Source organism: Pelophylax lessonae, assembly GCF_965119305.1.
Source record: "Pelophylax lessonae genome assembly, chromosome: 1".
Taxonomy (NCBI): domain Eukaryota; kingdom Metazoa; phylum Chordata; class Amphibia; order Anura; family Ranidae; genus Pelophylax; species Pelophylax lessonae.
The window spans coordinates 203,319,269-203,342,339 of record NC_138768.1 but is presented as its reverse complement, the minus strand read 5'-3'; positions in this window follow the sequence as shown (position 1 = coordinate 203,342,339).

Sequence of the window (23,071 nt, the reverse complement as noted above, 5' to 3'; positions counted from 1 at the left end):
TGGGATCTCTTCTTCCAGGCTTCCCCTATTGTCAGAGCTAGCTATGGGATCTCTTCTTCCAGGCTTCCCCTATTGTCAGAGCTGGCTATGGGATCTCTTCTTTCAGACTTCCCTTATTGTCAGAGCTGGCTATGGAGTCTCTTCTTCTTACAGGTTCCCCCTATTGTCAGAGCTGGCTATGGGATCTCCTCTTCTAGGCTTCCCCTATTATCAGAGCTGGCTATGGGATCTCTTCTTCCTGCTCTTCCCCTAATGTCAGAGCTGGCTATGGGATCTCTTCTCCCAGGCTTCCCCTATTGTCAGAGCTGGCTATGGGATCTCTTCTTCCAGGCTTCCCCTATTGTCAGAGCTAGCTATGGGATCTCTTCTTCCAGGCTTCCCCTATTGTCAGAGCTGGCTATGGGATCTCTTCTTTCATACTTCCCTTATTGTCAGAGCTGGCTATGGAGTCTCTTCTTCTTACAGGTTTCCCCTATTGTCAGAGCTGGCTATGGGATCTCTTCTTCCAGGCTTCCCCTATTGTCAGAGCTGGCTATGGGATCTCTTCTTGCAGGCTTCCCCTATTGTCAGAGCTGGCTATGGGATCTCTTCCCCTATTGTCAGAGCTGGCAATGGGATCTCTTCTTCCAGGCTTCCCCTATTGTCTGCCATTGTAGAGTGCAAGCAAGCTTAGCTTCTTATACGATAACTGGCCACAAACTTATTACTACTAGCCTGAAGTATAACTGAAGTCTGGCCACAAATTTTCTACTACTAGCCTGAAGTATAACTGAAGTCTGGCCACAAACTTACTACTACTAGCCTGAAGTACAGCTAAGGTCTGGCCACAAGCTTACTACTACTAGCCTGAAGTATAACTGAAGTCTGGCCACAAACTTACTACTACTACTAGCCTGTAGTATAGCCTGTAGTATAACTGAAGTCTAGCCACAAACTTACTATGACTAGCCTGAAGTAGAGCTGAAGCCTAGCCACAAACTTACTACTACTAGCCTGAAATATAGCTGAGGTCTGGCCACAAACTTACTGTTACCAGCCTGAAGTACAGCTGAAGTCTGGCCACACACTTACTACTACTAGCCTGAAGTATAACTGAAGTCTGGCCACAAACTTACTACTACTAGCCTGAAGTACAGCTAAGGTCTGGCCACAAGCTTACTACTACTAGCCTGAAGTATAACTGAAGTCTGGCCACAAACTTACTACTACTAGCCTGAAGTATAACTGAAGTCTGGCCACAAACTTACTACTACTAGCCTGAAGTATAGCTGAAGTCTGGCCACAAACTTACTACTACTAGGCTGAAATACAGCTGGAGTCTGGCCACAAACTTACTACTATTAGCCTGAAGTAAAACTGAAGTCTGACCACAAACTTACTACTACTAGCCTGAAGTACAGCTGAAGTCTGGCCACACACTTACTACTACTAGCCTGAAGTACAGCTGGAGTCTGGCTACACACTTACTACTATTAGCCTGAAGTAAAACTGAAGTCTGACCACAAACGTACTACTACTAGCCTGAAGTATAACTAAAGTCTGGCCACAAACTTACTCCTACTAGCTTGAAGTATAGCTAAAGTCTGGCCACAAACTTACTACTACTAGCCTAAAGTATAGCTGAAGTCTGGCCACAAGCTTACTACTACTAGCCTGAAGTACAGCTGAAGTCTTGCCACAAACGTACTACTGCTAGCCTGAGGTATAGCTGAAGTCTGGCCACAAACGTACTGCTACTAGCCTGAAGTATAACTAAAGTCTGGCCACAAACTTACTACTACTAGTCTGAAATATAGCTAAAGTCTGGCCACAAACTTACTACTACTAGCCTGAAGTATAGCTCAAGTCTGGCCACACACTTACTACTACTAGCCTGAAGTATAGCTGAAGTCTGACCACAAACTTACTTCTACTAGCCGGAAGTACAGCTGAAGTCTGGCCACAAACTTACTACTACTAGCCTGAAGTTTAGCTGAAGTTTGGCCACAAACTTACTTCTACTAGCCTGAAGTATAACTGAAGTCTGGCCAAACACTTACTACTACTAGCCTGAAGTATAACTAAAGTCTGGCCACAAACTTACTATTACTAGCCTGAAGTATAGCTAAAGTCTGGCCACAAACTTACTACTACTAGCCTGAAGTATAGCTGAAGTCTGTCCACAAACTTACTACTAGTTATGGACGAACATCGGCCGGGGCCATTCGCGAACGTTAGCCGCAAACTTTCTCAAATGTCCACGAACCGCAAGTTCGAGGCGGGCCCTATTGACTTTAGTGGGAGGCGAACTTTAACCACTTCAATACAGGGCACTTTCACCCCCTTCCTGCCCAGACCAATTTTCCCCTTTTAGCGCTGTTGCATTTTGAATGACAATTGCGCGGTCATGCAACACTGTACCTACACTAAATTTTCCCCCCACAAATAGAGCTTTCTTTTGGTGGTATTTGATCACCTCTGGGTTTTTTCCTTTTTGCTAAACAAATAAAAAAAGACCGAAAAAGTTTGAAAAAAAAAAAGTTTTTTTGTTTATGTTATACATTTTGTAAATAAATACGTTTTTTCCTGCACTGATGAGCACTGATGAGACTGCACTGACAGGCACTGATGAGGAGGCACAGATGGGGTGGCACTGATGGGGTGGCACTGATAGGCGGCACTGATAGGCACTGATATGTGGCACTGATAGGTAGCACTGATATGCAGCATTGGTGGGCACTGATAGGTGGCACTGCTGGGCACTGATAGGTGGCATTGATGGGCACCGATAGGTGGAACTGATGGGAACTGATAGGTGGCACTAATGGGCACTGATAGGTGGCACTGGTGGGCACTGATCGGCACTGATGGGCGGCACTGATGGGTACTAATGGGCACTGATAGGTGGCACTGGTGGGCAATAACGGGCACTGGGGGGCGACACTGATAGATGGCAATGATGGGCACTGGTGTTCAGCACTGATAGGGAGGGCACTGGTGGGCAGCACTGTTGGGGAGGGCAATGGGGGGCTCCCTGAGCCCTGATTGCCATCCCTGGTGGCCATAGTGGGCATCCCTGGGGTCATAGGTGGGCATCCCTGGGGTCATGGGTGGGCATCCCTGGTGGTTCTAGTGGCACCCCCCCCCGAGGGTCTGCGCTGGTAATCAATGATCTGATTAACAGTGACGACCCCCCCCCCCCCCCCCCCCCAGGGACCATCTCTGGTGCCTGGGCTTCAGAAATAATGTGTGTATCAAGACAGTGCTGAGATCATGGCTGTGGAAGCCTGCCAGCCTGGGATCAGAAAATGGGAGATTCCTATTCCAAAACCTAATTTCTGGGCGCAAGTGATCTCTGTCATGGGGGTCCACTACAGCTGGTAAGGAGTGGTGTTATTGGAGTGCTTTCCGGTGGTGGTTCTTCGGTTCTGAAGTTGCCTCATTTGTCTTCAAGTGTGTGACACATCTTCAAGGACTGCTTTCTTCTCATTTATTTGGGACTATATTATAGGGTTTAGCGCCACAGCTATTGTTCCATTTCAATATTATCACTTGCACAGTGCTCCTTGGGATGTTTAAAGCTTGGGAAATATTTTTGTATCCAAATCCGGCTTTAAACTTCTCCACAACAGTATCTTGGACCTGCCTGGTGTGTTCCTTGTTCTTCATGATGCTCTCTGCGCTTTAAACGGACCTCTGAGACTATCACAGTGCAGGTGCATTTATACAGAGACTTGATTACACACAGGTGGATTCTATTTATCATCATTAGTCATTTAGGTCAACATTGGATCATTCAGAGATCCTCACTGAACTTCTGGAGAGAGTTTGCTGCACTGAAAGTAAAGGGGCTGAATCATTTTGCACGACCAATTTTTCAGTTTTTTATTTGTTACAAAAGTTTGAAATATCCAATAAATTAAAATGGGTTCTGAGGACATTTTTATTTCTTGCTACTGTGATTTTGTGATCAATGGTATGGGTCCAGGAAATTGCATGTCTCTAACTGTAAAGTCTACAGGGAATGCTGTGATAATCCATTCTATTATTAATATTATACAGGATTTATATAGCGCCAACAGTTTACGCAGCGCTTTACAATTCTGCAGCTGGAGGTACATTAGGCATTCACAGGATACAGAAGAAAGTGTCGGCCATAAAAGGCCCCAAAAATTAGCCCACATGGGTTTACCTGACAACTAAGAATGTTGTATTCTGTGGCTGAAGGTACATTAGGCATTCACAGGATAAATAAGTAAGTGTCGGCCATGAAAGGCCCCAAAAATTAGCCCACATGGGTTTACCTGACAGCTAAGAACGTTGTATTCTGTGGCTGAAGGTACATTAGGCATTCACAGGATACAGAAGTAAGTGTTGGCCAGTATAGGCCCCAAAAATTAGCCCACATGGGTTTACCTGACAGCTAAGAATGTTGTATTCTGTGGCTGAAGGTACATTAGGCATTCCCAGATAAATAAGTAAGTGTCGGCCATGAAAGGCCCCAAAAAGTTATCGGCTATCAGTTCCGACAAGCCAGCAGTCAAACGTTGGGCAAGAGGGTAATCCGGCGTCATAATTTTTTTACACTCCAACATTTGGGCCACGGAAGCCTGCCTTTTTCCTGAACAACGTGAGGACGGCATGATGGAAGGTGGAGTGGAGGACAATTGTGAGGAGAAGGAGAAGAGGCTGGACGTTGAGAGCCTGGAGTGTGGCTTTGTAGGTTCTGACGGCATTGCTCCCACTGGGCTCCATGATGGGAGTTCAGGTGCCTTCTTAAGGCGGTCGTCCCTAGGTAAGTGTTGGGCTTACCCGACTTATGCGTTGACTGCAAAGGCTGCAGATGGCAACACTGTTGTCAGCAGCGGACACATTAAAAAAAGCCCACACTGTGGAGCCATGTGACAGCGTCCTGGGAGTGCCAGATGTGACCGTACATGGTTGATGGCTCGCTCCTGATACATTTGCAGTCTGCTTTGTCCCTCCTGTGCAATGCAAATTCCGCCTGCTTCTCCTCCCTATCTGCTGGTTCGTCTCTCCCTCTGAACTCCCCTCCTCTTCCTCTCTTATGGGCACCCATGTGACGTCCATAGACACATCATCAGCCATGTCACCTTCCCCACCACTAACATTCAATATCTCGGAGTAGGCAGCAACAGCGGCGACAAACCTTCTTGGGCTGATCTGGGTACTGTCGTCAGACTGCTGAGTGGCGGCTGTTGCTACCTCCTCTTCCTGATCCGATGCCAACAATTGCTGCGCATCGCAAATGTCTTGTGATGGATCAGAAAATAATTCCAGTGACTCAAACGGAGGGTATATGGTGGCGGTGTTGGTGGTGGTGTCTTTGGGGGTGCACACAGCAGAGAGTGAAGAGGGTGCACATAGAGAGGATGAGGAGGGTGCAGAAGAGGAAGACTGAGTGAGCCACTCAACCAAGTCTGGTGCGTCCTTTGGCATAATCGAACGCACCTTCTGAAACTTCACACTTTGGCTCCGGCCTACTGCTCCTGCCCTACCCCTACCACCCCTACGTAAGGGGCTGACTCTTCCTCTGCCTGTCATTTTTTAAATTACCCTGTGACAAAAGTCTCTAGAGAAGCGCAGTATATGTGGAACGAGGTATATAACAACCCACTTCAATCTGTGGTATTGGGGGCCATAGGTTTATCACACCAGTTCTACAAATATTTGGCCAGTAACTTGTCACTGTGTGTAGCACAGTTAACGCAGCAAAAGAGGCCAAATTTTTGCAGGACTAAAATACACTCTTAGAAAAGTATACTGTTAAATAACACCCCACTTCAATGTGGTATTGGGGGGCCACTGGTCTATCACACCAGTTGTACAAAATATTGGCCAGTGAGTTTGGCACTGTGTGTAGCAGAGTAAACGCACCAAAAGAGGCAATATTGTTGCAGGACACAAATACACTTATAAAAGTATACTCAGATAACACCCCACTTCAAAATGTGGTATTGGGGGGCCACTGGTCTATCACACCAGTTGTACAAAAAATTGGCCAGTGAGTTTGGCACTGTGTGTAGCAGAGTAAATGCAGCAAAAGAGGCAATATTGTTGCAGGACACAAATACACTTATACAAGTATACTTAGATAACACCCCACTTCAATATATGGTATTGGGGGGCCACTGGTCTATCACACCAGTTGTACAAAAAATTGGCCAGTGAGTTTGGCACTGTGTGTAGCAGAGTAAACGCAGCAAAAGAGGCAATATTGTTGCAGGACACAAATACACTTATAAAAGTATACTCAGATAACACCCCACTTCAATATGTGGTATTGGGAAGCTACTGGTCTATCACACCAGTTGTACAAAAAATTGGCCATTGAGTTTGGCACTGTGTGTAGCAGAGTAAACATAGCAAAAGAGGCAATATTGTTGCAGGATACAAATACACTTATAAAAGTATACTCAGATAACACCCCACTTCAATATGTGGTATTGTGGGGCCACTGGTGTATCACACCAGTTATAATACTTTAAAAGTGCTTTTGTCACTGTTTGTAGTATTGCTGCAGAAACGCTCAACACACCAGTCACAATGCTGCACAGTGCACAATACAAATCCACTATAATATGCTTTCTATATTACAAAGTATATTATAAGCGGATTACACCCCTATATAGTGCACTGCACACCTATAACCAGGCCTTTTTTTCTCAGAGAATAGGTGCAGGAACTCTCTCTGTTTCAGACGTACCCCTTTTCTCTGCCCCCTACCCACCTCTGAGCACCGTTCCTTGGTTCCATCCCTTACCCACCTCCCAATACTTCCCTTTTAGACAATACAGAACCAAGTATAATTTTGTGGTGTTAAGTAATTTGTATGGAATTTGGGAATGATAACAAGAAAAGCAGTAAAATAGATCCCTTGCAGCCAGCAACAATATATATATACCTCTAACAACAATGGACCACCCGCAACAAAATGTCCCCCTCAGCAACAATAGACTCCCAGAAGCAACAACAGATTTCCCTACAGCCAGCATCAATAGGCCCCTCCCTCAACAGTAGATCTCTCCCAGCAACAATTGACCCCCCAGCAACATAAGACCCATCCCAGCAACAATAGATCCCCCACCAGCAACAATAGACCTCTTTGGCAACAACAGACCCCCCCCTGCAAAAATGTATCCCCTCCAGATAGATCCCCCAGCAGCGAGCATCAATAGACTCTGCAGCACACCCCAGCACCCTTTGCCATTAGATACAGTCAGTCCTGGAGGTGCCGGAACCACGTTCCCCCGCGTTCCCGCTGAAAAAAAGCCCTGCCTATAACAAATACCAGTCCTTAAAATTACTTTTGTGGACCTTAACAGAGCGATTTGTGTCACTGACGAATCTGTCCCTGGTGCACACAGCAGACCTCTCCCTACACTGACAAAAGAGACTGTACATCTATGCCAAATACCAGCCCTTAAAGAGGAAGTAAAGTAAAAAAAAAAAACCGAGAAAAAAAAAGCCCTGTAAAGAGAAAGGCATAATGAGCTAGTATGCATCGCATACTAGCTCATTATGTAGTACTTACCTTAAAACGAAGCCCCCGCCGTGCCGCCACCTCAGCGACAGGACGGCGACATGTCCTGCCGTCCCGCTTCCGGGTTCGCGTCCTCCGGCCATCTGATTGGCCGGAGGCGCGATTACATCACTCCCACGCATGCGCGCGGGAGCCGCCGTTCACGGCACTGAGCTCTGAAGGAACGGCACGGGTGGCCGTTCCCTCAGAGCGCCTGCGCCGATGACGTCATCGGCAGTTTGCGCTGTAAATATCTCCTAAACGGTGCAAGTTTAGGAGATATTTATAGCACCTATAGGTAAGCCTTAATATAGGCTTACCTATAGGTAAAAGTTATACAAGAGGGTTTACAACCTCTTTAAAATTACTTTTTTTGGACCTAACAGAGTGATTTGTGTCACTGACTATCTGTCCCTGGTGCGCACAGCAGACCTCTCCCTACACTGACAAAAGAGACTGTACACCTATACCAAATACCAGCCCTTAAAAGGACTTTTGTGGACCTTAACAGAGCGATTTGTGTCACTGACGATCTGTCCCTGGTGCACACAGCAGACCTCTCCCTACACTGACAAAAGAGACTGTAGACCTATACCAAATACCAGCCCTTAAAAGGACTTTTGTGGATCTTAACAGAGCGATTTGTGTCACGGATTATCTGTCCCTGGTGCACACAGCAGACCTCTGCCTAAACTGACAAAAAGCAGAATGTGAAATGGCTGCCAGCTCAGGTCTATTTATAGGGTAGGGGGTATGTCCATGTGCTGCAATGTTTCAATTGGCTGTCCCGTTCCACCTGATGGCTGTGTCATGGGTCAAAGTTCTCCCCAAAGTAAACTAATATGGCCGCCGCGAACAACGCCACGTGTTCGCAAAATCGACGGGCTGCGAACCAGCAAAGTTCACTGCGAACCGACCGCAGGGTGAACCACAAGGCCATCCCCACTTACTACTACTAGCCAGAAATATATCTGAAGTCTGTTCACAAACTTACTACTACTAGCCTGAAGTATAACTAATGTCTGGCCACAAACTTACTACTATTAGCCTGAAGTATAGCTGAAGTCTGGCCACAAACTTACTACTACTAGCCTGAAGTATAGCTGAAGTCTGGCCACAAACTTACTACTACTAGCCTGAAGTATAGCTGAGGTCTGGCCATAAAACTTACTACTACTAGCCTGAAGTATAGCTGAAGTCTGGCCACAAACCTACTACTACTAGCCTGAAGTATAGCTAAAGTCTGGCCACAAACCTACTACTACTAGCCTGAAGTATAGCTGAAGTCTGGCCACAAACGTAATACTACTAGCCTGAGGTACTGCTGAAGTCTGGCCACAAACTTAATACTACTAGCCTGATGTACAGCTGAAGTCTGGTCACCAGTCTGGTCACCAATTTACTACTACCAGCCTGAAGTATAGCTGAAGTCTGGCCACAAACTTGCTACTATTAGCCTAATGTACAGCTGAAGTCTGGCCACAAACTTTCTACTATGGATAAGCTTCGAGTTCGAGTCGAAGGTAAGTAAGTAACATCACTTGTTCGATCGTTCGTCGAATGACAAACAAATGTGCTTCTTCGCGGGAAATTTGAGTTTCCCACAATGCACTGCACGCGTGCCGCACGTTATGTTATTGGCCAAAGCATGAACCCTGACCTCATGCTTTGGCCAATCAAATGATCTCTGCCATGGTCGGACTAAAGGCCAGCTGCCTTTAGCCAATCATGGCTCAGGGGCCAAATACACGTCCCACACTACATAAAGGCTGCTCGTGCAGCTGCAGCGTGTAGTGTCATTGTGCGGGCGATAAAACAGGGACAGGCACATGATTGAGGCAGGGAGAGATTAGTTATTTTTGGAGTTTGTCAGACAGTGCAGAGACATTGCTAGCAGTGTAGGGAGGGCTAGGTATGTGTGTGAGGTAGGGAGAGATTTCTTTCTTTACATCAGATACCAGTCAGAGTATTGTTCATTGGTCAGTTGTGGAACATTCTATAATCATCACAGACCTATAGGATTATAGATCACTTCAAATATCAGTCAGAGTATTCATTGGTCAGTTGTGGAATATTCTATAATCATCACAGACCTATAGGATTATAGATCACTTCAGATATCAGTCAGAGTATTCATTGGTCAGTTGTGGAACATTCTATAGGCATCACAGACCTATAGGATTATAGATCACTTCAGATATCAGTCAGAGTATTCATGGGTCAGTTGTGGAACATTCTATAAGCATCCCAGATCATCCATCTATAGGATTACGTATAGATTACATCAGATATCAGTGAGAGTATTGTTAATCGGTCACTTGTGTACATCTATAACCACCACAGCTCATCAATTACATTGTATCAGGTCATTGAGTATGTATTGGTCAGTTGCATATACCCTATATTGATCTGTATCAACATCATGTCCAAAAGGCCAACAAGGAGAGGCTGACACTCACAGGCCACGAAAAGAGGGCAAGCAGCCTCTGTGTCCATTGTGAAAAATGGTGGTTACAGTCGAGCATCCTCTGCAAGCAGGGCACGCCCGTCCTTTATTTCCGGTGCTGCCCGTGCTATTCAGCCACAACATGTGGAAGAGTTGGTGGAGTGGATCAATAAGCCGTTCTCATCCTCCTCTTCCTCTGACACCCATGCTCCCAGGATTTTGCCTTCCCCCACAGCTGCCAAAGAGGCCCGTTCCACAGGCTCCTTCTACACAGCTACTTCTTCAGTTGCCCCACCATCATGCACGGAGGAGTCACCTGAACTATTCAATCATAGTGTCAGTGACATGCTCCTGGAGGATGCGCAGCAATTTGAAAGCTGTGATGTTGGTTCCCAGGTTGATGAAGGGAATAACGTGAGCCTAGAGAGAGGGGGTGACAATGACGGACAAGAAACCAGCAGTCATGTTGCCACAGCTGAAGCATATTGCCAAGTTTGCTCCAGTGACGAGGAGGGAGGGGATGATGAGGTCACTGACTGGGATGAGGAGGACGCACAACTCCAAAGAGGCAGGATGTGCTCCAGAGGCCGCCATAGCAGTAGCCAACCTATTGTGTCACAGCACAGAGCTCCACAGGGGCAGGGTGCTGCAAAATCCCCCAAAAAGTTCATTAGTGTGGGCTTTTTTCAGCATCTGTACAGTAGACCGCAGCGTTGCTGTTTGCAACATCTGTCTAAAGAGGATCAAGCGTGGCCAGAACACCAGCCGCTTGGGCAACACATGCTTGACAAGGCATATGACGACCTGCCATGCAGTCCGTTGGCAACAGGACCTGAAAGAGGCACCAGATCAAAACAAGCATACATCACCTTGCTCTTCATCTGCAATCTCTAACCCTACTATACCTCATGCCTTCTCAAATACCAGCATTGAGAGGGATGATGGTATAGCAATGAGTGGCACAGAGACTTATACCCAATCTGCTAGCAGTACACCACTTGATTTGAGCAGCAGGCAAATTTCACTTCCCCAGTATTTGAACCGTAGAATGAAATACTGTCCCAGCCATCCACATGCTCAACGTCTTAATGTTAGCTTGGCCAAATTGCTAGCATTACAGTTGCTGCCTTTTCATCTGGTAGACTCGGCTCCCTTTTGCGAATTTGTGGAATGTGCTGCACCACAGTGGCAGGTCCCAAAAAGGCATTTCTTTTCGCGTAAGGCCATTCCGGCTCTCTACCATCATGTACCATCATGTGGAAGGTAGTGTTTTGGCCTCTTTGGAGAAAGCGATCAGCAGGAAGGTGCACATTACTGCTGACTCTTGGTCTAGCAGGCATGGACAGGGCCATTACATTTCTTTCACGGCGCACTGGGTAACTCTGCTGGCAGCTGGGAAGGATGCAGGACAGGGTTCAGTGTTGCAGCTTGTTTTGCCACTACGCCTCCAAAAAGCTGGTGCTGGTTCTGCTACATTTGGCTACTCCACCACCTCCTCCTCCTCCATGTCCTCTTCTGCTCAATTCTCCTCTGCAGCAACAGTGCTCCCTAAGCATTCAAGGGGCTATGCAAACAGTCAGGCTAAAAGATGCCATGCTGTGCTTCAGTTGGTCTGTCTAGAGGATAGGAGTCACACCGGTGCAGAGATTCTGTCAGCTCTGCAGGGGTAGCCTCAGAGATGGTTAATGCCACGACAGCTTGAACCAGGAATGGTTGTATGTGATAATGGCACCAACCTTCTCTCCGCCCTCTGACAGGGACACTTGACACATGTTCCATGCTTGGCACATGTTATGAATCTGGTGGTGCAGCATTTCTTGAGCCAGGGCTTCCAAGATCTCCTGAGGCAGGCCAGGAAAGTTTGTAGCCATTTCCGCCGTTTGTTCAATGCCAGTGCTCGCTTATCTGACATTCAATGGGATTTCAACCTGCCCACCAACCGCCTCATTTGTGACATGCCCACCATGTGGAACTCAACGTTGGCAATGCTGCAGCGGCTGCACATGCAGCAGAGGGCCATCAATGAGTACCTATGTGAGTCTGGCAAAAGGAGAGGGTCAGGGGAGCTTGGCTTTTATTTGCCACACCAGTGGCTTTTGATTAAGGATGCATGCATCATCCTGTCACCATTTGAGGAGGCCACAAGGATGGTGAGCTGGGACGATGCATGCATCAGTGACACTATCTCGCTAGTCTACCTGCTGGAGCACACGCTGCGTGAAATCATGGACAGGGCACTTGAGGCAGAACAGTGGGAGGAAGAGGAGAACTTCCTTTCCTCACAAGGCCCCCTTTAAGCAGATATCATTCCTGCAGGGCCACAAAACACACAGGAGGAAGAGGAGTAGGAGGATTTCAGCAGCATGGATGTAGAGGATAGCATACAGCAGTCTTCAAGGGATGGTTTTGATTCCCAGAAACCCCAGGAATTGTACGTGGTTGGGGAGAGGTTGCTCCTGCTGACAATGTCATCCTTAGTGACCCAGAGGACTCAGAAGCACATGCCTCCTCCAACTTACCTTGCATGCGCGTGAATTGGACCCGAGTATTCGTGCTATCAAGGAGAGGGATAATTACTGGTTGGCAACCCTTCTTGATCCACGTTACAAGGGAAAAGTTGCAGAGCTCAACCTGCCTTCCCAGAGGGAGCAGAGGATGAAACATCTTGAGGAGGCCTTGAAAAAAATTTGTGCACCGCCTTTCCAGACACTGGGAGGTCAACATTCTCCGTATGTGTTTTTGCGGCATCGTTCAGCCAAAGGAGGAGCGGTGGAGAAGGCGACCAGCTGCCCGATGCCTTTAAACAGTACTTTTGTCCTCAGCAGAACCCAGGGCTGTGTAATGTTCTGGTACCTTTGGGTACCCTAATTACTCTTTCATAAGTGTATGCGCCCCACCATTCTCTTTTGGTAAGGTGCGCATACACCTTTAAGACTGATGCTGTCATCACTGAGCGCCGGACTGGATGGCTATTTAGATCGCCGGCTCTCACTCACATGTGTTCGTTCAAACTGCTTTGTGCCTTGATGCTAACCTGTCTTGAAGCTCTCATGCTTGCAAGCATACCTCGCTGTCGGAACCACGCTGCGGATCATCCGCTCTTGCCGAACCTCTCCTCTGCTACATTGCTATTAGTGATAAGTACCCCACAGGGGAAACCTCTATAACCTTTATACTAAAGCTTACACTATCTAGCTCTGCATACTAAGGACTATTACTACATCTGCATTATCTAAGATTGCTAGCTCTTGAGCCTACTACCACCTGTTCTTGCACTGGGTTGATCTCTCTTGTATGTCCACCTGCTACTCTGTCATCTACTACCATACATGATTGCTAAACCTATCTGCATCCCATCTGCTACTATCTTACTTTCAAGAACATTTCCTTTCAAGTGTCTGTCATCTACCATCTCTACCCAACCTGTCTCTTCAGCCTATCATCACTGTGTTACTATATACATAAGTCACTCTAGGAAACATCTTATTGAGTGTGTGTATTTACTTGCTGAATTGAGATCATCCACACACGATGAGTCACTGAGAGTTGGGAATGGTGTCTCAGCGTTTCTCTACATGACTACTGAAGTGGAATATTTCTGCAGCTGAAAATCCACATCATACGTAAAACGCAGGAGCGTTACAGGCTGTTAGGTTTAAGCAAACATCGGCAGCGTCTCCATCATATGGTGCATGATTATCTAGGCGCAAGAGCATACTTGGAGACCTTTCCAGCTGAGCATCCACTGGCTTACTGGGTCTTGAGGATGGACCACTGGCCAGAACTTGCTCAATATGCAATGGAGGTAATGGCCTGTCCTGCTTCCAGCATGCTTTCCGAACGGACGTTCAGTGCTGCTGGAGGTTTTGTGACAGACAAAAGAGCGCGTCTGTCCACAGATTCTGTTGACCAGCTGATTTTTATCAAAATGAACCAGTCCTGGATCAACAATAGCTATCAGGCCCCTGATGCTGATGTAACTGATTGAATTTGCTAGGGGTCTGCCATCCCTTGCCATCTACCATCTGCCTATCCTATTCCTCTACCATTATTCTGCTAGCTTCCAACAATGTTTTTGGTTTAGGTCACTACCAACTCCCAAGGCCTAATTTTTCTGCACTTGTATGACAGGTGCATACAATTAAAATGTTGTATGTCATTTTTACCAGCAGGCCCTGTCCCTGTGCCCTGCTAACTATGAGGGGTTACAGTGTTCAGGCACCACCAACACCAAAGGCCCAATTTTTGGCACTTGTTTAGCACATGCAATTTCAGATTTGTATGGAAATCTTACCAGCAGGTCCCGTTCCGGCACCCAGCAAGAGTAACTGCGAGGTCTTGGTTACTGTGTTCAGGCACCACCAATGGCAAAGGCCCAATTTTTGGCACTTGTATAGCACATGCAATTTCAAATTTGTATGGAATTCTTACCAGCAGGTCCCGTTCCTGCTCCCAGCAAAAGTAACTGCGAGGGCTCGGTTACGGTGTTCAGGCACCACCTACGGCAAAGGCCCAATTTTTGGCACTTGTATAGCACATGCAATTTCAAATTTTTATGGAATTCTTACCAGCAGGTCCCGTTCCTGCACCCAGCAAGAGTAACTGCGAGGTCTTGGTTACGGTGCTCAGACACCACCTACGGCAAAGGCCCAATTTTTGGCACTTGTATAGCACATGCAATTTGTAGTTTGTATGGAATTCTTACCAGCAGGTCCCGTTCCTGCGCCCAGCAAGAGTAACTGTGAGGGATTACGGTGTTCAGGCACCACCAACAACCAAGGCCCAATTGTTCTGCACCCTTATGGCAAGTACATGCGATTTGAAAATTGTATACACTGTATATGACATTTTTTGCTTTAGAAATGTCAGTGTTGCTGTAGCAGGCTGCATACATCATAGAGATGCACTACTTTACAGGCACATTCAGGGGACCCCCCAGGCACGACGTTTGAAGAAATGTTTCATTTTTATAGTTTCACTTTAAGCCTCATTAAAATCAGTAAATCAGTGCTCCTTTAAAAACGATAGTTTTTAAAAACGTTTTTTTGCTACATGTTCCCAAAGGTCAGGACCCGGACCCCCATACACTTTTTTGGGGCAATAACTTGCATGTAAGCCTTCAAAATGAGGCCGTTTGATTTTCGAGGTTCAAGTCCCATAGACTTCAATGGGGTTCGTTTGTTGTTCATTTTCCTCTGTTCGCGGTGTTCTGGTGCAAACCGAACCGGGGGGTGTTCGGCTCATCCCTACTTACTACTACTAGCCTGAAGTATAGCTGAAGTCTGGCCACAAACTTACTACTACTAGCCTGAAGTATAACTAAAGTCTGGCCACAAACTTACTACTACTTGCCTAAAGTATAGCTGAAGTCTGGCCACAAACTTACTACTAGCCTGAAGTATAGCTGAAGTCTGGCCACAAACTTACTACTGCTAGCCTGAAGTATAACTAAAGTCTGGCCACAAACTTACTACTACTTGCCTAAAGTATAGCTGAAGTCTGGCCACAAACTTACTACTAGCCTGAAGTATAGCTGAAGTCTGGCCACAAACTTACTACTACTAGCCTAAAGTATAGCTGAAGTCTGGCCACAAACTTACTACTACTAGCCTGAAGTATAGCTGAAGTCTGGCCACAAACTTACTACTACTAGCCTGAAGTATAGCTGAAGTCTGGCCACAAACGTACTACTACTAGCCTGAAGTATAGCTGAAGTCTGGCCACAAACTTACTACTACTAGCCTGAAGTACAGCTGAAGTCTGGCCACAAACTTACTACTACTAACCTGAAGTATAGCTGAAGTCTGGCCACAAACTTGCTACTACTAGCCTGATGAATAGCTGAAGTCTGGCCACAAAAACTTTTATTTCCATGCAAGCTTCCCTAGGCAAGACTAAAAATGGGCTCCCCGATCCCCCACCTATATTAATTTGTCCCACCCAGCTGCTTTAAAATTGCGCACACGCCCGTGCAACAGCAACAAACGACATACATTTACTATCCATAGGCAATGCTTAAAAAGCCTTCACTTTACAGAGGGTGTCCGGTGCTAGAATTATCGCCAATGATCTCTGCCTTGTGTACGTAGTGCACTCCTGATCCCTGCATTGTGTGCATAGCGCACTCCTGATCCCTGCATTGTGTAAGTAGTGCACTCCTGATCCCTGCATTTTGTATGTAGAGCACTCCTGATCCCTGAAGTGTGTACGTAGCTCACCTCTGATCTCTGCAATGTGTACGTAGCGCACTCCTGATTCCTGCATTGTGTATGTAGCGCACTCCTGATCCCTGCATTGTGTACGTAGCGCACTTCTTATCTCTGCATTGTTTGCGCAGCGCACTCCTGATCTCTGCATTATATACATAACAGATTCCCGATCCCTGCATTGTGTATGCAGTGCACTCCTGATTCCTGCATTGTGTACGTAGTGCACTCTTGATCCCTGCATTGTGTACGTAGCGCACTCCTGATCCCTGCATTGTGTACGTAGCGCACTCCTCCCCTCAGTACAGACACTCCTCAGTACAGACCACCCTCAATACAGACTCTCCACAGTACAGACACTCGGCAGTACAGACCCCCCTCAGTACAGACACTCCGCAGTACAGACCCCCCTCAGTACAGACACTCCACACTACAGACAGTCCACAGTACAGACCTCCCCTCAGTACAGACACTCCTCAGAACAGAACCCCCTCAGTAAAGATACTTTACAGTACAGACCCCCCTCAGTACAGACACTCCCCAGTACAGACCCCCTCAGTACAGACACTCCCCAGTACAGACCCCCCTCAGTACAGACACTCCCCAGTACAAATCCCCCTCAGTACAGACCCCCTCACTTTGTTCCTAAAGAGTTTCCCTCTTACCTATCTCAAAAAGGTATGCTAATGCAGAATCCATACCAGGTTCCATCTAAAAGGTCAAATATCAAATTCTAATACTTTCATTTTATTAGCAATCAAAGTATAATTAGTTGGTAACCAAAGCTAACATGTAACATATTCAAAGATTATATGGGACATTTGATCAGTATTGAAAAGCATGGGCAATTCCATAGACTGCCTGGAAATCAAGGACATTAAGGCTACATTCACACCTGAGTGTAGCGTTTTTGTGCATTTTTACAGCGATTTTTACCGCGATTTACAGGCGTTTTTACAGGCGTTTTTTGTGCGGGTGTTTTTAGATTGAATAGAAACCAATGGAAAATGCCTGTAATCTGCCCAAAAAGAAGCTCATGTACTTTTTTGAGCGTTGGGCGTTTTGCTTACAGCGTCAAAAAGCTCAGATGTGAACAGGGGCCATTGAAATGAATAGCATTTGTCTTGTTGGGCGTTTTGAGAGCTGATCCTAGAGCAGAAAAACTCCCCAAAAACGCCCAAAAACGCCTACATGTGAACGGAGCCTTAAATTAAAATCAGCCCATAAACAAGACCCTCAGGCAGAGGAGGAGAGCACCGGAGCTGGCCCTAGTGGGGTATAAGGTAAATTATGGAGCCTGTTCTGAAATTCCCAAGACATATGTAACAAGCAATCAAAGTGATATTAAAGTTGTTTTTTTTTTTTAAATAACAAATATGTCACACATACCTGCTCTGTGCAGTGGTTTTGCATATAGCAGCCTGATCCTCTTTTTCTGGGGTCCCCTGCGGGCGCTCCTAGCTCTTTCTGCCTTCAAATTTCCCCCTAGAAAGCCACTTGCTGGGGGGGGGTACTCATGCAGACTCTCTCCTGAGCCGCACTGTGTGTGTCTAATAACATACACGGCATGGCTCAGCCCCGCCCCGGACCCTTTGTTACTGAATTTCATTGACAGCAGCAGTAGCCAGTGAAGGGAGAGAGATGGCAGTGTTGCTGCTCTCCTGCACAGCACTGGACCGAGATTGGGCTTTTATTTTCATGGTGTTGGGCTTTATCTTCTGGGAAAACAGAAATACTCCCTTGCAGTGGGACTGCCCCTGCATTGCAAGGGCTAAACGCATGTTTATGTCTAGAGCACAAGAAAAAGCACTTTTGCTTACTCAATCCCTGCTTCCCTGCAGCTGGCACTCCTCTATGGGACCTCTCTAGTCCACTCCGGCAGTGGACTGTCCCTCAATGCCCTGCTGCAAGGGAGAACTTTTTTTTCCCCCTGTTTTAGCTTTGGCCTTTATGCATTCTATGCATTAAGGTGAAAAACCTTCTTTGCTGCAGCTGTCCCCCCAGAGCTCATCTTTTTCTTACCTGAGCCCATCCATTCCAGCGATGTGCACGAGCCCAGCAGCTTCAACCACTGTCCCTGTCCTCATTGGATAGATTGACAGCAACGGGAGCTAGTGACACAGCAGCAGGGGGGGTGGCTGAGTCCCGCTGTCTGTGTCAATGGACACGGGAGCGTGCCTGCAAGGGTACCCCCATGGAAAGCGGCTCTCCATGGGGGCTCCTGATGAACAGGAGGAGCCAGGGGCACCTGCAGAGCACCCCCGAGGAGGGGGATTGGGGCTGCTCTGTGCAAAACCCTTGCACAGAGCAGGTAAGTATAGACATGTTTGTTATTTTTATTTAAAAAAATTCAAACCTTTACAACCTCTTTAAATGTAGTTGCTGCATTATTTAATTTTGTTCAGGTATTTTTACTTTATTCTTTAGCTGGCAATTCTGCCAGTAACAAATTTCTTATGCTAGGCTGAAAACACTGACTAAAATGTATTTATGGAAGAGCACTGTTGTCATCCTAGGCTGCTCTTTGGATCTGGACTACAAAACACCTCCTTATCTCCATTACTCAGGGAAGCTGGGGCTTCTATCTCACAGAAGATAGTTGGTAATGCTGATAGCAAGAAGATTTAGGATTACAGTTTTTTTTTTTTTTACATATCTGTCCCCTATAGGGGACAGTAGCTATGAGCCTGATTAATACATGCAGCTTGTCTTGGTTGTGAGCACTTTTCTGAGATGGCAAGAGGAATGCAGAGAGGCAGGACAGATCAATTGCATTATTGAGTTGCTACTGGGGAATCAATTGGGGCCTGCCAGTAAATACAGTTATTTTATACAATTATATATGAAGATAATATGTATGTGTTCAGACAAAGACTATCAATACACACATACATTTCTACGGGTGGAAGGTGATATAACCCTAGCTGGCTATTTTATTCAAGGCAGGAGGGGTGTTGGGCGCTTGTGCCAAGGGGAAAGGACCCCAGTGCAGCAACAGATGATAAATTGAGACGATCAGGGACTACTGGAGACTAAGCTCTACAGGTGCTGATGTAATTCAGGGCAGCTCTGGCAGGCAAAAGACGGAAATCCCGCTGGCAAACAAGGAAGAAAAACAGACGTTGCTGAGTGTAGCATAAAAGTTTAATACATGAAATGATATAGCAACTCACATGGGAATTAGCTTGTGTCCATATTCCTAAGTCGCTTCCTGTATTGGCATGTCTGCATGCCGACTGACCCGCAGCCGGGAGATGACGATGCAGGAAGGACCGTGAGGGAGCTGGATCGGGTAGAGGCTGCGGTGAACCGCAAGCCTACCAGAAGTGACGTAACGCGTTTCGGAGCATGCGTACTGGGCTCCTTCCTCAGACGTCCAGGCGAGCGACTTAGGAATATGGACACAAGCTAATTCCCATGGGAGTTGCTATATCATTTCATGTATTAAACTTTTATGCTACACTCAGCGGCGCCTTTTTTTCTTCCTTGGCTATTTTATTCAGGCATCTGTCTGTCTGCATACACGAAGAGTGACTATATTTAATTGGAAGCAGCCACTGTTTGGCAGATAATTTTTCACCCCGCTCCTTTGATTTTTCAATCAAGCATGTTGAGCCATGTGGTGCCAACAGGGCCACCCACAGATTGAATTTGAAGTGACCGAAATTTGAGCTGTGTATAACATGCTTATCTCTACAACATTTCACCAACCTATAAATGTTTCACATTCAGATTTGTTTACAACCACTTTCTTAAACCTGATCCATTTGTAGATCCCTATCCTTCCGAACCATGCAGGATTTAGAATTGCTGAAATTTCCCTAAAGCAGTTGAGTAATGCAGGCATACTGAAGGCCCCGTTTCACTTTCAGCATGAATGCGTACAGTATGTAACACTGGGCAATATTACTGAATTGCAGAACCTTATTTCTTCACAAGATGGTGTTGCCAATTAGTCCTACCTAACTCCTACCTAACTGTGACTGAATTACAGATTGCCAGGAGCAGTCTGGGAGATGTAGTCTTGAAGAAAGATTCTAACTACAGACATTTGTGGGCCGCAACTACACAGCTCATAAGCACCTGGGAGAAGGAGGGACAGAATAAAAGCAAAAGCTCAAGCAGGAGCTGGGCAACTGGGGGGGAGTGCGCTAAACGGGAAGAAGTGAGAGATCCGTGCTGTGTCAAGCTGTGTTGTGCTGAGCTGAGCTGTGTCAAGCTGGACTGTTGGCTACCTGTGTGGTGCCAGAGAGAGAGCGCGTTGCTATGTAGGAGGCTTCAGCCAGGAGGTTGATCCAGGCAAGGACATTCATATCCCGGCTGCTATCGCATCATTGCCATCTGCTGTATCACTGCTTAGGGCGTCCCCCGTCCCCCCCATACAGACCACTTGTGGAAGGTGAGAGGGTCTACAACCACATGTTAACCTTTTTTTCAGTCTAAACTTACTAGTGTCACTTCTCTCCATTGACACTTTGCCACCAGAAATTTGCTACACTTATTGCTGCATCCATCAATAAGAAACAGCCATCAAAGCCAAATGAAGAGCATAAGGCCATTAGTCTCCCAAAACGCTGACTTTGCCTTGTTTTCATCTGCCTTCCATAACTACATAGCAGCCTAGTCCTTATACCCCCTGACTGTCCTTTAAGCTGACTCCACTTTCTACATTGCTGCCTTAAGGTGTCTACATATCTACTGAGCCCAAGTTTACACTATACATCTGTTAATTGCCACACTGTTAGTCATTTTCATCATTCTGTGCACCAATGGTTTAAAGGGCCCCAACATATCTCACCATAAAGATTTGTCTGAGTCATTCTTTCTCTGAGAGCAGAACTGTGCTGCTGTTACTGAGCTTAAATGTAAAGGTCTAAGCCTAGCCCCTTTGTATGAGAGCCCTCAAATGACTTGGTCTGCTACACCCTTTCATAATTAATTTTTTGGTCACTTGAGGTGTGACCTCTCATGCGGAGAGCTATTGTTTTTTACTCCAAAATACTGCAGTATAAACTGGGTTTGACCCTAAAGGTACCTTTATTGAGCACACTGTAGCTGTTACTGTTGTGTTCACGTGCTTTCATGTAGATGTACCAATCTGCTCTGTTTTATTTGTGACTTTAGTATGCCAATACAGTCTGTCTATCTTTTTAAGGGCAGTGTGTGCAATTTTTGTACATCTGCTGGGAGTTCTCAGACAAGGTATTCTGGTGGTTTCAATGAGAGTGAGGCCTCCTCCGGGGCTAGGGAGAGCAGAGGACCCAAAAATTATTAATAATATTAATATACAATATAATTTATATAATATTTACATCATACAAATTTTGTAACCTATTTCTAACCATTTTAAATTTGGGAATGTATTTATTCACATAACACAAAGGGCAGTCCCAAAGAAAGTAAATGAAAGATGAATTCTGAATTTCTTCATTTACTCTCCAAGGATCCTATCTTTGATGGTGAGCCACTCAACTTGACCTAGGTTTGTCTACTGACAATGACGTAGGCCAGCTTTCTGACCTTCATTAGTCTACAGACACTAGGCTCAATTCACAAAGCTTTACTATGAGGATAAGGATCTTTAGTTTTGCTAAGTAGCTGTAAAATTTTGCATCTAATTGGACTGAAAATACTTTTTTTGAAAATAGGTATCTTAATCCTGGCATGTTAGCTTTTTTAAAATTCTGCCCTATTTAATCGGATTTCCCCTCCGCAACCGTAATTTTCAGTTTGGCTCACCAGGCAAACACATTGGATCAATAGTCAGGTGTGATTGTGTCATCCATAGGTTCTGTGATTATAACACATCATCTATCCACCCAGTACATGACTACTATGAACAAATGATCTATGAACAAAGCTGAGTATATAACAATTTACTGCAGTCAAGACAAGTAATAAATCTTACATTACACTAGCAATGCAACTGAACTGCAAATGAGTGATGTGAAAATAAGATCATGTATAGAATCACTGTAACTAACAACGAGTACATGTTTGGCATACAGAAATATTTCTTGTGTCTGATCTTCAAATTTTCCATTAAGAAAAGTGGATAATCTTTTCATGGCACATGTGGTTGATGGAATACTATACAAATTGGAAGCAATTGTTGCTGCAGGATGTGTCATTTAGCAATTTTGGTCACCTAATAAAGACTTCCAAATTACTCTTGGCAGTAATATGTATGTGAGGCACTGGTGGTATCCTCTTGCCTTTTGACATGTTTGTCTGTGAAGGTAATTTCTCTTCAATACACGAGGTAGGTAACCCTGTAATTGATGAACTTGGTGGTGATGGACTTGGTGGTCATTAAAAGTAACCCTTTCTTTTTACATTAACCACTGAAATGTAATGCTGGGTGGAGGAGGTACCGGACTTAGATGGCGATGATTGGGACGATATGTGGTGTTCTCCCTTCGCTTACTTGGTCTCTGCAAGGGATCGCCTGATCCATTTTAAGTTCCTGCATAGGATCTATTATACGCCGGCAAGACTGGCCCGTATTTATCCAACATCCTCTGCGGAGTGCTGGCGTTTCTCCCACTCTCCGGCGGATTTTGACCATATTTTCTGGCGTTGCCCGGTGGTCCGGGATTACTGGACTACTGTGCTGGCCTGCATCACAGAGGTGGTTAAAATTCCGGTTCCAAATTCTGTTGTGGTCTAACTTCTGGGATTGGTTGATGGATTGGCCCCTGCGAGGGCCCTTCGTACGCTGGTCAGCTTGTTCCTCTTTTATACCCGTAAGGCCCTGCTCCTACACTGGAAGAGCCCGTTGGCCTCCACCATCCTCTTTTGGAAGGGTCTGGTAAATAAGGTGACTCCGCTCTATAAGGCTACATATCTCAGCAGGGGGTGCCCTTGCAAGTTTGATAAAGTGTGGAAGCTGTGGAT